At 36.2% G+C, this 16025-nt stretch overlaps 2 long non-coding RNA genes across 2 annotated transcripts; both read right to left on the bottom strand.

Annotated features, from left to right (window-relative positions):
* Positions 1–943: 943 nt before the first annotated feature.
* LOC124154941 lies at positions 944–2951 on the bottom strand. Its single transcript, XR_006864054.1, has 4 exons — positions 2022–2951; positions 1818–1929; positions 1547–1631; positions 944–1473 (listed from the first exon to the last, which is right to left on the bottom strand). It is a non-coding gene; the product is annotated as an uncharacterized LOC124154941 (long non-coding RNA).
* A 10939-nt stretch (positions 2952–13890) lies between these two features.
* LOC124154940 lies at positions 13891–15708 on the bottom strand. Its single transcript, XR_006864053.1, has 4 exons — positions 15569–15708; positions 14656–14888; positions 14049–14223; positions 13891–13937 (listed from the first exon to the last, which is right to left on the bottom strand). It is a non-coding gene; the product is annotated as an uncharacterized LOC124154940 (long non-coding RNA).
* Between the last annotated feature and the right edge of the window lie 317 nt (positions 15709–16025).

Below are 16025 nucleotides of genomic sequence, written 5' to 3'. Positions count from 1 at the left end.
TCACCAGAAATCATTGTTCCTCCACGCCCTTCTTCCGCCCCTGTCCGACCAGGTCCTTCAACTGCTGCTCACGGTGTCAAGCGTCCAGCCGATGGAGATCAGCCCTTATTTTCCAAAAAAGGATGCACGAAGATAAGTGGAGCCTTGCTAATGGAGGAGGCTGTGAAGGTTATGAAGGAACTCTCACAACAAGCCCCTCCACTTTTCAAGCCAGCTGCTGCAATGCCGAAGGACACATTTTGTGCCTTCATAGCTAGTCGCCTTCGCTCCATGGATGAGGAGTCAAAGATAGAATGTGAGAATGAAATATTAACTGTGTTGATGAAGTGTTAATTATTGCCATTGTTAGTTGAGAATTATCTCATTTCTTTGTTTGTTCTCACATGTTTTAAAAAATATGTTTTGAAGAATCGACGGGTATATGACAACTTTTATCCTCATGCACTGTGCCAAAAAAGTGGCGCCAAAGTACTTACTTTCACTTATGTTTAAGTATTAATTCGTCCATAATTTTTATGTATGTTTTGCCCCAAAGTATGATTGAATATTACTTGGCTATTAGTATTGTTTATTCCAAAATACTCTTTAAGTGTTACTTTAATTTTCTACGTTAATATTTTATTATTAGTTACCATTGAGAATATTACCAGCAATACTAAAAAGTGTTTTCTTTGTTCTTCATGAGGTCTATTTTTACTTTTGTGTGAGACCATAGAGGAAATTGCCTCTAGTACCCAATGTTATTCTTACTTTTTTCACATAAGATCTGTCATATCTTAATTGATGGTCACAGAAAATTTTCCCTTTGATATTGTACTTCGTTTTCTTTGTCAGTTGCGCTTTTTATTTAGCCAATGCTAACCCATATTTTTTATTTTATAATAATAACTGGTATTTACATTCATTTAAGTTTTGAATAAATATTCTAATTCTTAATTGTAAAATAGAAGTATTACTTTATTTAATCACTATTCACAGTTCAATGAATAAAAAGTAGCAATGAATGGTGCTCAGTTTTGAAAACTGCCATTATAATACAATTCAGTCTCTCATAAAGCACAGTACAACTCAAACATTTAGGTGTGAGGCACACCAATCATTCTGTCCTGCCAGGGTACAGCACCTATGTTATTAAAATATTCACAAAAAATATTTCTTATTTCTAAAGCACACACCGTATGTCTATTTCCCCCTTGATTTTCAAGTCTCCTCATGCCACTACCTTGTTCATGCCGCCAGTCACCAGGTCGTACTGTACCCGTCAGGATATCTTCATCATCCACACGTCGGGGGGGGGGGGTTTACATTCCTCTCCCTCCACTGTCAGTCCGAAGCCAATTATGTAATGCACATGCTGCAAGTATAATCCATTTAGCATCTTCAGGATCATAACGCATAGGAGACCTGAATATTTGGAAACGGGATGCCATTACACCAAAGGCATTTTCAGAGCATCTCCGGAAACGGGACAGTCTATAATACAAAAAGCGTCTTTCAATAAACAGAATAATGAATCCTGGTCGTAGCTTTGACGAGATTTTCATACCTGTAGTTAAAGATCTTTCGGTCCTTCCTGCCACACAAGAGATCCTTGGGGTATGGTATCATGACATGTTCGGACAAGGCAAATCCTTCATCACCAACAATTACATAAGGAACCAGCACATCAAGAGTTAGGAAGTGGTGCCAAGGGGAAGTGAGTGTTTTCAATGTAACTTTTTATAGCACTATATAACATAACAGTGCTTCAAGTTCGTGTATTTTAATGTCTATAGTGATATAGTATTAATCACATGAAGCCCGAAATAGCAACTTACATGGCGTAGCAGATGTTGATGCTTCCGGAGTACTTAGTCGCTCAGGGGCGTCGCTTGTAGCCACTGCTGGTGGATTAACCCAGGCTTCTTTTGAAAAAATTTCCTCCATTTTCTGTGGCAAAAAAAGGAAAGTTGATGGATCAGCCTAATTCACCGATCAGTGAAAATATCAGCGATACCGACCGTGAAAGAATAAAAACGTACCTCATAGTAGGGCCATGAAATTGAACAGTTGCCTGTTTTACCTTTTCCCTGCTTCCCTTTAATTGTAATATACGTTTTTTTCATGCCACTTATTTTACTCTGGCACTGTTTACCATTAGGTGATATTGTGTTTTTTTCGGATATAGCTTTTGCTATTTCCTCCCAAATTTTGGCATGTCTTTTTCGACCTAATGAGAAGTCATTTTCTTGTTCTCTATAGGTCTCTATCAGCAACAGAACCCCCTCATGCGGCCATACCAATATTTTCTCTTGATTATTCCTCGTAGGGTCTTCATTATTACCTTCTGTACAATAGGACGTAAGAATTGCAATAGGTTAATCAAATTCTATAAACAGGACAAAACTGATTGTTAGACACTTATTTTATCATTGAAATATGTAATAGTAAATATAAAGTACACTAGTAATTAAATAATGTGACAGATTGTACTTAATAACTGTTATGTAGACTTAAGTGACGGAATTCCGCATCAGAAAGTTTGACGGTTTGACTCTTTTTGACGCTTACGTTTCTTTGAAATGTTTTGTCGTTTCATCTTTTAACTTGCGTATTGTTTACAAAGTTCACCACGTTGTAAACAATACGCAAGTTAAAAACAGTGCATAAATTCGGCCGGAATCGAAGTTCCGGCACCGCTCAGGTAAAAATGGGTCGTGTCAAAAAATGTCATCGTATTTTTTATATTTGGTACTCACACAATGACAGCCTTTCGCACACAGAAGTCCGGCAACAGCATAGGTTTTATCGTGAATCGCCCCCTCGAGAATTTAAAATAATTTATATGTAGGTACTTCGAAATCTTAGAAATATGCAGAAATAAGTCTTTTAGTACTTTCAGGGCATAACTCGAGTTATGCCAGTTCTAGCTTTGGGTTTAGCTAAAAGAAATCTTAAATTTTAACTATACTCAAAGAGAAAAGATTTTAAGGAAAGAAGAAGAAGAGATTTTGAAATATGTGATAAATGTATGTACAATTCAGATCCGCAAATAATATCCTTATGCCGTAACCAGGGATCATCAGACATGTATAAAATCTTAAAAATATACAGATATAATCCTTTTTGTGCTACTAGGGATGCGGAGGTTCAGGTTCGCGGTCAATTTACGGTCAAAATTTAGCTTCCACTTTCCTCAAATTACTTGTTTGAAGTATAATAAGACATCGAAGGGGAAGCACTTGGTACTCTTCCGGAGAAAGTCTAAGGAGGCATATATCCACAAATATCCAAGGAATGAAAACAAAATGTTGCCGACAGCGATTTTATTTGATGATTATTATATTAGGTTTTGCACGTCGCCACATTGTATGTAATTTATTGTGATCACTTAGCTCAATGACATGAATACACTGGAGAGAGGCTTACTCTGTATTTGCTTTCAATATTCAACATTAAAATATATTACAGAATTCCATGGGTGTAACAGATTCCACAACTTTTTACATTCTACCAAAAGGACAAATTTAGCAATGAAACTGATTATTTCTCACCGTCTAGCTCATGCTTTTATTGACAGTTAATTGCCTTGTTAGAGTGGATAGATACCTAAGAATAGTGAGATTCACAAATGACGTTTACGCGAAAAATAGTTATAAAGAACAGTTAGCTGTGTATGAAAGTCTAATTTCCTCATAAGAGCAGCATTTTAAAACATTTCTGGTGCTATATACGCGAATAATATAACACGTTTTTGACTATTTGTTTTTTTGTTGCTTTCTTTGCGGTCACATATTTTATTGATGTAGATATTTTGTTAGTAGATTTTAGAACCCTTTTCATGAATAAATCTTGCTTGCTAAGTTATAAATGTGTTTTGGGATTTGAAATTCGAGAGCGGAGGTTTCCTTGGTTCCTATCTACCGCTTCATTAGTCATATGTATCCGCTTATTTTTACATCGCCCAACCTTGAGGTATCTTGCTCTAGATTCCGACTGTCGCATATTCGGCGAGCAACGCGCGGCCCGAAGCCGACTGTCACAGTTTATACTAACAAGTCGCATAAAAAGAAGCCTCAGCTTCTTGGAACCATTTAGGTCAAATACCATATGCTGAAAACGCCAGAAAATTAGCCGAGCATTACTTAACAAAGAGTTATACATAATTTCCAAAAAAAAATCTTATAACAATAGGGTAGTTTCCTTGATGAAAGAAAACGAAAGGCATTGATTGCGATTCGTTACCCACGATTAGTATATTCATACTACACAAATTATTTGGTTTTAGAAATACCGGTTTAGACTAATGGCAAGGGTCAATTTTATCCTCATTTCAAAAAGGCCAGATTGGCGCCCATGCGATGCCACTCCACGTGACGTCACAGGGACCTAGTTTCTACACGAGAGGATAGGAGTTTTACATTGTCTGAGATAACCAATGCATGCATGAGGCACAGAGCTCAGGGAAACATCTCATAATAATCACTTATTAAAATTGTCTAAGGTCTGAAAGTTTTCTTCGTTTTATAAGGTATTAATACTCCTTATTTAAGCCAAGCGCTACCAGCTAGCAGGGTACTCAGCTACCCGCTAACATCCTGCGTCGTATCAGCGCTCAGAGACTCGCCCCAAGGTCACCTCACTTGCGGCAGCGGGAAGCAGAACGACGTCACACAGTGTTTTCCCCGGCATTCATAGTTACCCTTCGCGTTTTCGCGCGCTTGAATTTTTCACTTTTCATTTAATCGCGAAAAACAGATATCGTCATATAAAAATCTAAAAGCGTGAAATACGTACTCCAGGAGTAATAATCTTTCGATTTAGGCAACAAAAAATTATTGGAAACCACCCTATTCCTTAGATAATCATCAATTGCCAACTTAAGTTATGGTGACTTAAATGCCTGCCGGATAAAAACCTGAAAGGTCCATTCGCTCACAGAAATCGCTATCTTCTTTCAGTCTATGGATCTCCAGCAAAAATCACCTGCACTTATCCTTTGCTAAACAATCATGTAATAAAAAAGCGTCCAATAATGTTCGGAGAGTGCAACAATATTGCCATGCATATTACGGAGAATACAGCTCCAGCTAACGTTTGAATGGCTTTTTCTCAGAAACGGTAAATCTTAGAGAAAAAAGTGTATTGACAATTTTGTAGATAATTTTCTGATCTACAAGTTTGGTCTGATCAATTTTTATTATGAAACTAACTTAGGCAAAAAAGGAAAAAACCCATTTTGTGACCTTTAACCTTGAATAAAATTTTTTGCACACACTGGATCGATGGGGACTTTTCAGGATTTCATTATGGAGGTATCCTTAAGGTTCATGTAAATTTTCAGCTTGTTGGGAATTTATGCAAGGGTACCCCTATATTTTGGGCTAATTTGACCGGGCTATTAGAGCCCCCGCGCACTGACAGCTTTCACAAAGCCGCTATTTAGTTGCTTTTTGGAAGTTCAGATGAAACACACGGCATCGACTGTGACCTCGCGCACGGGTGACCTTTCAGTTGCGGCAACTAAACCATGGCAAGATGACTAGACAGTCACCACCGAATTCCATCGAACAACAACAATATTCTCATTTTTCTCCAGTGGGAAAGCATGGGGGCCGCGGGGCTGCTTAGCTAGCTGTTTTTTTTTCGATGAATGGAATGAACTTTTGGGTAGTCTATTTCCCCGAACTGTTCCCCCCGACCATATCTTTGAGATTTTGACTGACTTATAAGAGGAAAGATTGTAAATAAATTGTCAAAATAAATGGAAAAGGGAAGATTTATTGCTTGGACTGGTAAATTTTTCTTTTTATAGTTTCAAAGTTTTGTACGAAGCGCTTTACCATGAGCTTCATCTGTGTATTTATCAAACATCCTTTCCCCCTCCACCGTGCCCCTCATTGTGGGGTATGTATACGAGTGGTAGAAAATAACCCTAACAATCCTCATACTAGATAGTTTAAATAAGTAAAACGCATGCACCATGAATAAAAGTGCTTAATAGTATAAAGTATATTTTTTACTAAAAATTAATGGAAATATTACAAAAATTAAGCAAAAAATGTTGAAGTCACTGTAATCGGATTATGTAAAGAAAAAAATGACATGTGGATTAACAGCGTTTTACATCGAAATCATGTGATACCAGATCCAATAACGACGTTTGTAGCCATGAACATCCCACAAATAAGCCCCCCCCCCCCCCCGGCTACCGGCTGGCGTGTCCATTCGGGATCACCCAAAAATAAATTCAAATTTCTTGTCTTTTACGTAAGATATCACGATGCTGGAAAAAGAAACCGAAGTTGACAAAATTCATTATAGTGAGAGGATTAAATAAATAGCCGAGTGCTAAACATTAAAAGGAAAAAAATCGCATTTACTGAAGACGCTTCGCCATTTTTCCTGTTTTGCCGCCTCGAGCAAATAGAGTGAGAAAACTAAACGTGACACAGTCAACTCCTGGTATAAATGTTGGCCATAAAGACACGAACCGAATAAAGTGATATATTTTATTCATTTCTGGCGGAGATAAGCATGCTCTACAATGTTTGGGTCGGAATTTATGTGTGATTCTTTAGACCATTGCAGCTGTGCCAATGTGGTCACGCCCGCCGTGAATGGGGAAGAATGCTTTTCCCGCGCGCGCGCTCAAAAAAAGTGCGTCGTAAGTCTTTGCCTTCGATGATATTCTAAATGTCATTCACGGCAATAGTAAACCCAAGTTCTGTTATTCAAAGGCTACAAGCATTATACATTTTGTTAATAAATTCATTGATAACACTGGACGGCATGAAAATCGGCTCTGATACCATTCCTGCTGATTCTTATGTAAAACGGCCTCCCGAATGCGAATATGACCTCCGTGTTTCCCCATCACCCACCATTTTTGGCCCCCCCCCCCATTATTCTTTTATCAATTTTCGATGATTTGGAGGTATTAAAAGGATTATTTTAGCATTTACATTTCTTTTGTGGGTTTAGAAGGTGAAAATTTTTAAGCATGAACATGTATTACAAGGAAATAGATTTGGGTGGATAAGTCCCCGTAAATATTATTAAATCTCATTAAAATGATCGATTTGGCCGTTTTTTTCCGAAAAGTTCTTGGTATTTTTCTAAAATTTCCACAGCATCCTCTCCCAAATAAAAATTTATACATCAACAAGAAATAGCAGTTAAACAAAGATTTTTCTGCATAGCATAGCAACAAAAAGTTAAATATATACTAATAGTCCGGAAAATTCACTTTTCCATTCTGGCGCTTGCTATGCCTCGCCTACTCAGGCTTGGAAAATAATTGTAATGAAAAATTGTCATTATTTCCCTGAAAAACAAGGAAATTATAGTGTTTTGTAATTCCATTCTAAATATACGATTGATATCTTATATTTCCAATAATGTTGTAGATGTCATTTTTCCTTGGTAAACCTGATGCGATCGCGGAGTCAACTTGCCGGTGATCTAGGTTAGGATTAAGATTTTTTATGTTGTTTACCTTGTATAGCCTTTCCCTTGGGCTACAACTTTGTCGCGGTGGAAAGGCTTGCGAGTTCCTATGACCCCTAGAGCTGGGGGTTGATTGCGTAACTTTCCGCTCAAGAATTCCGCTGCGGAATCGCCGCAATATTGGAAAGATTCCGCGCGGAATTTAACAATGCGAGTGCATAACGCAAAATTCCGATATTTTAATTCCGGTCGGATCGAAGCAATTCCACGTAACAAAAAGCCACAGAATCAACAACGGAATTTTTAGAAATAATAAAATGGCTGCTCGACTGATAGCTGCGATGATTATTGCAGAAGAAATGGAGCGCGAGGGAAGACAAAATCTTATAATCACGAGGAGGAGATTACGAGATTCTATGAATCCTTTCGATGTAGCAGAGGAAGAATTTATAAGATTATATAGGCTTCCTCACGAAGGCGCGAGGCGATTGAGGCAATAAGCCCCCATTTGCAACTGCCACGAAGAAGAACAAGAATTCCCGATAGTATATGGGTGAGTAATCTTGATTTTAATTTTTGAGAAAAATGATATTTAAATATAATTAATGCGTAAAAGATTTAGAAAAATATATGCTTGATGCAAAGAGGCAAAGACATGAAGAAATCATCGGCAAATGATGTTGAATCTCAAAAGTGTTTTCATTAAATTAATGCAAATGTGAGTCATATATATGCGCGTAAAGTGATATGAATTTATATTAGTAAGGCCAAGCAACACGAGTGTAGTAATCATATGCAGTCACAATGAATTATCTTCAAAGAAATGCGTAGAATAGTAGTGACTATTTATTTTATTTCCCTCAGATTCTGTGCTGTCTGAATTTTTGTGCGAGTGGAAGTTGCTAGCGGAGAATTGGCCAGGACTATTTAAATTGTATGAGCCAAACAGAGGTTTGCAGGAGTATGTGTGGTAACCAGAGCAATAAGCAACCACTTATTAAATGAATGGGTAAAATTTCCCACAACAGACCGGGAAAGGAATGGAATAAAAAGAAGGTAATATAAATTATCTTATAATATTTTGATTTTCAGGAAGAAGAATTTGAACTTAAAGTCAGTGCTGACTTATTGATCATATTTATTGAAACCTCGATACAATGAGTTAATATATCCTGAGAACTAAACCATCTCACTAATATGATTACATCAAAGCCCTCACAATAACATTTATTAGTAATTTCATTTTAATATAAATGAAATTTCCATGTTACAATTTTGTAAATGTACTTTCAAGGTTCATGGAAAAAAGCAACCTACCAGGGATTATTGCAGCCCTAGATGGGACACATATTGCCATGGTCCCACCTAATGCAGCCCGGGAGCACATTTACCTTAACAGGAAACATTTTCTTAGCAAGAATGTGCAAGTAGTGAGTATGAATGGATATAGTTTCCTCCAATGTTGTTTTGTATTATACCCAATGAGAAGCTCTCAAAATGTGTAACATGACTAACTTTATACAACAGCCCAGATTACCATATGTTTATTGACAGGTGTGTGATAATGATTTAAGAATTCTGGCATTAAATGCGCAACATGGAGGGAGATCCCATGACTCCCACGTATGGCGCACATCCCGGCTGCGGGAGTACATGAGAACAACATATGTACTGGCTAGGTAGTTCCAGCAGCTGGCTAATTGGTTGGTTCACACTATGAAAATTATTATATTTTCCCCGGTCATTGTAACTTCAATTTGTTTTAATTATTGAAATATAATGCTTGTGAATGTCAAATGTTATAGGGGACTCTGGATACCCCCAGGAGCCGTGGCTAATGACGCCCGTGCATGATCCCCCGGAGGGAAGTCCAGAGGCACGATATAATGCTGCTATCATCCTAGCCAGGAATTGTGTGTGCATTGTTTGTTGGCATTTACTAGTGCATTGTTTGTTGGCATTTACCAGTGCATTGTAGGCTGGCATTTACCACTGCAAAAATTTCCCTACCCCTACAAAAGCCATTGAATGAATCCTCATTCCCACGCTTATTAATCTGTTCGCATGCTTCAACGCAGTTCTCTTCCAACCTCCCGCCTTTCCCCATCAATTATCCAAAGATTAAGCACTGCAATTGGGATTGTTGTAAGTCAGATTGTGATGCGGTCCAATTCATCGAAAGTTTTATGTTTCGAGGCCATGAACATTTTCTATGAATCCTACCTGACAGAATCAGTATCTTCATTGGAATCGGAAGATGATTCTTTGAATGGAACGGAGTCTGCTTGAAATTAGTGTTTACGTTTCCAAGTCTGTGTGGGCGGCTCCGTTCATATTCAACCTAGAAAACCTACTATATAATAATGTGTTATGTAAATATGTTTGTTAATATTTTCTGATAAAGATTTTTAAGTTGTTTTTTTTTAGTTTTGATGTATGATTTTAAAAATTTGTGTGTTTATTCATAAAATGCAGTTGTGTTTAGATAATCCATGGGATGAATTTGAAACGGATTATAACTAGGGCTTGCGTTTGTCTAAGTGAGTGGTCGCTGGCCTGTTCATATTCTACGCAGATTGATTGGTATGCAATATTGTTTTATGTAAATTTCTTGGCTACCTTATCATGTTCCACTATATATTTTTAAGCCATAAGTATGTTCAAGCGTATAACGTGAGCGTTAAGTTACATTTAACATTATGGTAAATTAATTCGTTGATAATGTTTGAAAATTAAAAATAGACATAAAATGATGCTATTTATTTAAAATTATTCATCGATTGCTTTAAAGCTTTGCAATGTATTTCAGGAAAAAATAATTTATAAAATCAGCTCTTCATATTCGTAATATATTATCATTAAAAATATTCCGCCCTTTTTACGGACATAATTAATAATTACTGTCTTATTTTAGCAAAAATTCCAATTTTTTCGGCAAAATATATTTTTTCTTTATATAATTCAATATCTTATTCGGAATTAGCGTCCTCGAAAACTGTTATATTCTAAATTTTAAACAGATTACATAACATATATTAATTATGACCACCTTTTAAGCATTTGGCTCCACTGTTTGTCGCCCAAAACTTTGTATTATGTATTCAAGCTCGAGTCTCCGAAAGGTATACCTGACGTAAGGAGGAATCAGCGCTCTAAAAACTTCTCAACTGTCTCTTTTGAAAATGATTTATGTTACTTTTGGGGAACACCCCTTGCTATAGAAGTGGAGAAAACAGCAAAGGGGCTATCATTTACACCGAGAAGAAAAGGCGTACCTTAGTGATGGAGCAGAGGTGAAACTTATCGGCAATAGCTCTACCATCAACGCTGTCAGCACAAAAATTCAAGACGAGTTTTCAGAACGATTGTCAAAAATGTTAGTACATTCTTTTAACGTCCAAATAGAAGAGATTTTTCAAACGTTTCGAATATTGCTACTCTCAGGTTATCATATCACCCTGTGCCTAGTCTTTATTGTAGCCCATCTCCAGATTGCGCCATCGAACTAGTTCCTCAGTCAGTGCGAAGGAACAGGTTTGGAAAATTTTCAAGGTTACTATCATATAAATTGAAGCATCATGCAGATAATGGGAAGAATGATGGCAAGGATGGGCTATATAAAGTGCGACCTTTCTTTGAGATTTTGAACAAGACTTTTCAAATGTTTAGCGCTGGAGAACACTGTTTGGTAGATGAATCGATCAACCCCTACTATGGTAGATACGGCTGCAAGCAATGTATAAGACGGAAACCAGTAACATTTGGGTTAAAATATGGTGCTTTGCCGAATCAAGTGGCTACCTTTATCATGCTGAACCTTATGCTGGATCTGACACCAACCTTGAGGGAACAGATCTTGGACAAGGAGGAGATGTAGTTTTAGGACTTGTAGATGAGTTTAAATTACCACCAGATACAAAAATATTTGTTGACAACTTATTCACATCAGAAAAGCTGCTTAGAATGTTGACTGGAAGGAGCTTGTGCGGCACTGGAACCCTTCGTGGAACTAGAATCCAGAGAAAAGCCAGAAAAAAATGAATTTCAAAAATCAAAACGGGGGACTGCTCAGGTTAAAGCAAATAGTTTCTAACACATTATGAGGTACAACGATAATAACGCAGTTACCATGATTACTAATTGTATACATATTAAAATGAAAACTGCTGCTCATTATTCTGTCTCCGAAAAGAAAAAAAAATGTTCCAATGCCACTGGCGATCGCAGAATTGTCCCATGGGTGGGGTAGACCAGTGCTATCAATTCCTGACAAATTACCGGACAATGATGAGGAATAAAAAATGGTAGTTCACCTATTTTAATGGGACTAAGACGTATCGATTGGGCGGGGATAGCTTCGGTATAGAAAACTGGGATACGGGGTCATACTGCTGTAAAACTTCAAAATGCAAATATCTATTGTTCATGCGATAATACTTTTTATTATAATACTATAATACGTAATACTCAACATTTAATGCATACAAATTCAAATTCAAGTATAAAAACCCCAGTGAAAATTTTGTATACAATTGTATACAATTTTATACAGGATTTCCTGTATAAACCTGTACACAATTGTATACAAAATGTGTACATTGTATACAAATTTGGCTTCATACAATTGTATACAGTGTATACAATTTGCACATTTTCATACACTGTATACAATTGTATGAAATGTATACAATTGTATGAAATGTATACAATTGCATGAAATGTATACAATTGTATGAAATGTATACAATTGTATACAGTGTATGAAAATGTGTAAATTGTATACACTGTATACAATTGTATGAAGCCAAATTTGTATACAATGTACACATTTTGTATACAATTGTGTACAGGTGTATACAGGAAATCCTGTATGAAATTGTATACAATTGTATACAAAATTTTCGTCACGCGAAGATTTTTTGAAATGTACACAATTGTATAAAATGTATACAAATGTATAACATGTATACAATTGTATAAAATGGATATAATAAGGTGATTTCCTAATATTTTTATCACCTGAATCAAAACATTATTACTTCTGGAGTACGTAGTTCACGCTTTTTGTTGATAACCATTTTTCGCGATTAAATGAAAAGGGAAAATTTTCAAGCGCTCGAAAGTGCGAGGGGTAAGTGTGAATGCCAGGAAAAACTTCGCATGACGTCGTTCTGCTTCCCGCTGCCGCAAGTTGTGAATTAGAATTATAATACAAGTTATTGTTGTGAACTTTACCTTCCTGTGTGTGAACAATGTTAACTGATGGACTATTCAGTGAGCTGGCAATTAGATGACTCTTTTGAGTTCTTAATTTGTGTTCCCATTGATAATTGGTGCTAACTTTACCTTCTTGTTGGTGGACAATATTAGTTCATCAACTCTTCAGTGATCTGGCAATTGAAATATTGTTCTGAGTTCTTTATGTGTGTTAACATTGATCCCAGATAGCATGCTAAACTTGCTGCAAGCTTGTCACGACAAAGTTGCAAGTTTGCACCAAGCTTGTCATGACAAGCCTGCAAGCTTGAATCAAACCTCCTAGTTAGGCTTTTTCAAACGTGCAGCCAACTTGTCACATCACACCTGCTGAAAATGTGTAGTGTCACACCTGCTACATACTAGGAAAACTAGTTCCACACCTACCATTTCTGTAGTGACACTTGCTGAGGAAAAACTGGCTTAAAATTTCTGCTAAATAAAATGCTCTCCTAAATAATGATCAATTTACAGCAACAAAATTTAAAACTTTCCACTCTATCAATTGTTAGTCATTTCACATGCACAGAATTTGGGAGCTAAATTTATTCAATAAAATGGGCAACAAATAAATGCTGAAGAATTTATTTTTCTCATTAATTATGTACATGCTGAGGCAGCGGTGGATTCATCGATAGTTAATCATTATTAATGAAGTGAGTGAAATACTTACAAACTGAATAGGAAACATCAAAGACAGAAACACTTTTAAAAATTTATGACCCCCTAGGCCACACATGGTAATAACTAAAATACAGAAATCTTCAAAAGGTAAAAACATATTGCTCGAATTTTATCAAAACATTCACAAGTATGCTGATTGGCTTTGAGGATGTAAAATTAAAACTTCATTCTTTTGAATTCTTGTTTAGTTATGGGAGTACAAGGTGGTGCATGGAACTTAAATGGTTACATACTTATAGATCGTTACTGATGAACTTATTCAGCAAAATTATTGTCCTCATCAGCCTGATCCTCGGTCTGTTTATTCTGCCAATCCCTGAAGAGAAAATAGTAATTACTCCTTGTGAAATGATATATCATGTATCATGGAACATTATAGTGTATACCTATTGTAAGAGGGAATGGAAAATATGAAGAAAATGTCTGGGATGATCGAATTAGTGTGGCAGAGAAATGAGAAGCGACTACTTACTTTCTTATTTTCCCGACCTCAGCCTGGTTGAGCCAATTACTCAGACACCCTTCCAGCTCCACATCTGATGCATCACGGTAGACCCTTCTGCATACACCTATGAAATTATACAAAACATAGTTAATGTCACTTAATGTAATATGTTAGAAGTTCATTTCAATGATCAATTATTATAATAATCTTAGAATATCTTATTGGATGCACTCACGAAAAGTAACAGGACACACTGGAGTGCTATAAAATGATTTCTTAACCGAATTCTTCTTAAGTTTGCCTGTAAGGGCTTACAGCTCTGGTACATTGTCATCCTAAGACGACACAACATATTTTGTAGAAATTCATTCTCATTCATTTCTTCTACCAACTGCTACCAAACATTGCATCTAGAGATAAAAAAATACCAGATCAATGAAGAGTTAACAGCTAATACAAGAATAACAAAAATCATGTTGACAGCCAGAAGAAAAATTCACCAAAGAAATTAACACAATTGTCATGTTTAGTATGCACATGTAGCATGAGTGCACAAGTGCATATGAAATAACAAAAATCCAATCATACCATAATTTTTTAATATTTCATTGGACATTAATCCATACGCACTTCAAAATTATGTTGTACTTGAGTATTTTTATAGCACTTTGAATTCCAAGCACCTACGAATGTCTGGCGAGCTCAAGATATACTTCTGAAACTTTTTTACAAATGAAACTCTTATGAAACTTTCTTACAAAAACTTAATTGTTCTTTCATTTAAAAAATCATACATTGTTTGAATCAGGATGGCAGCACACAAATTATCATTATTCACTTACCACCTTTGGCTCAAATGAGGGATCTTCACTTATCCTACGGCAGAGTTTGATGAAATCCTCATCTGCTGTCAATGGCAATTGGCTGAATTTCATCTCCTCCACATCAGCATCCTTTCGCTTTGGGTCACAAGCCAATAAAGCATCTACTTTCCTCTCCAAGTGAGAAAACCCAGGTGCCATTCCTCCCATCCACATGAGGAGCTGGCTATTCTGTAGTTTTAATTTACTGCAGCCTGTAAATATAAAAATGTTATAAATACACTAATACCAATTGATTTGCTTACATTATACTTCCTTAGCAGACTTGATACTTAATCATCATAAATCCTGCCTACATGCTTATCAAACAGGTGAAAACCATAGATTTTAATATACCACTAATTTTTCTATCAACAAACACGAGTAATTGATTACATAACAAAAATTTTAAGGATTGCAATCTTATTGTACAGAAACAACTTAGAAACGTGTTACTTATGCCCTTGAGTGCAATATGTCTGATAAAATGTACTAAAGCACAAATCAATGCCTAAATTATAATGATCGGAGAGAGTTCAACTGATGGCTATGTTTAGAACAGCTTATTAATTGCTATTATTCTTCGACATATTCCTAATAGTTACTCATTTTCAAGAAAAATCATTCATAAACGAGTTAATTGAGGTTGAGACTAATGTTTTAATGTCATAAAGAACTGTTAACAAAGTGGATTCTACTGCGAGAACCCTGATATTTCAACTTTAACCGCCTCAATGGATTCTTTTCACTATGCCAGCGAAAGTAAAGACCATGCTAAATTGTAATTACCCTGAGAATAAAATAATGAGTAATCTTAAATAATTATTGGATAGTAATTGGCGGTTCATTAATCATACATAAGTATCGAATGGAAAAAAATGTTCCATTTACTTACATTCACACGGTCAGCACAGCAGAGATGGATTGATGCTGACAATGGCAACTTCTTAAATCTCTTCGTGACGCTAAAAGCCACTGTTTCCGGGAATTCAAAAACTTATTCAGGCGTTGATTCAATTGTGCATGAAACAGTATTCTTTCAATCCCTTTTTGTCAGTATTCACTACGAAGACGGATTATTTTCTTCTTCCATAGCATACTTCAACGTAAATTTGCTAGTAAAACGAGATTTTTCATCACAGCTAAATTCGTAATCACAAAATAACGGTAACAAGAGATGGGCAAAAAATCGATTATACGTAATAATCGATTATTTGCTTTCGATTATTGCGATTATTGAATCGATTATGAACATCCGATTATTTTGCATAATCGATTGTTTGAATATAATCGGCGGGAATAAGAAGCGTGCTCACTTGCGAGATTTTTTGCGAGAAATTTTTTTTTGCGAG

Source organism: Ischnura elegans, chromosome 3 (genome assembly GCF_921293095.1).
Source record: "Ischnura elegans chromosome 3, ioIscEleg1.1, whole genome shotgun sequence".
Classification (NCBI taxonomy): domain Eukaryota; kingdom Metazoa; phylum Arthropoda; class Insecta; order Odonata; family Coenagrionidae; genus Ischnura; species Ischnura elegans.
The sequence above is the reverse complement of the archived record's forward strand: the minus strand, read 5'-3'. Positions and strand labels throughout refer to the sequence as shown.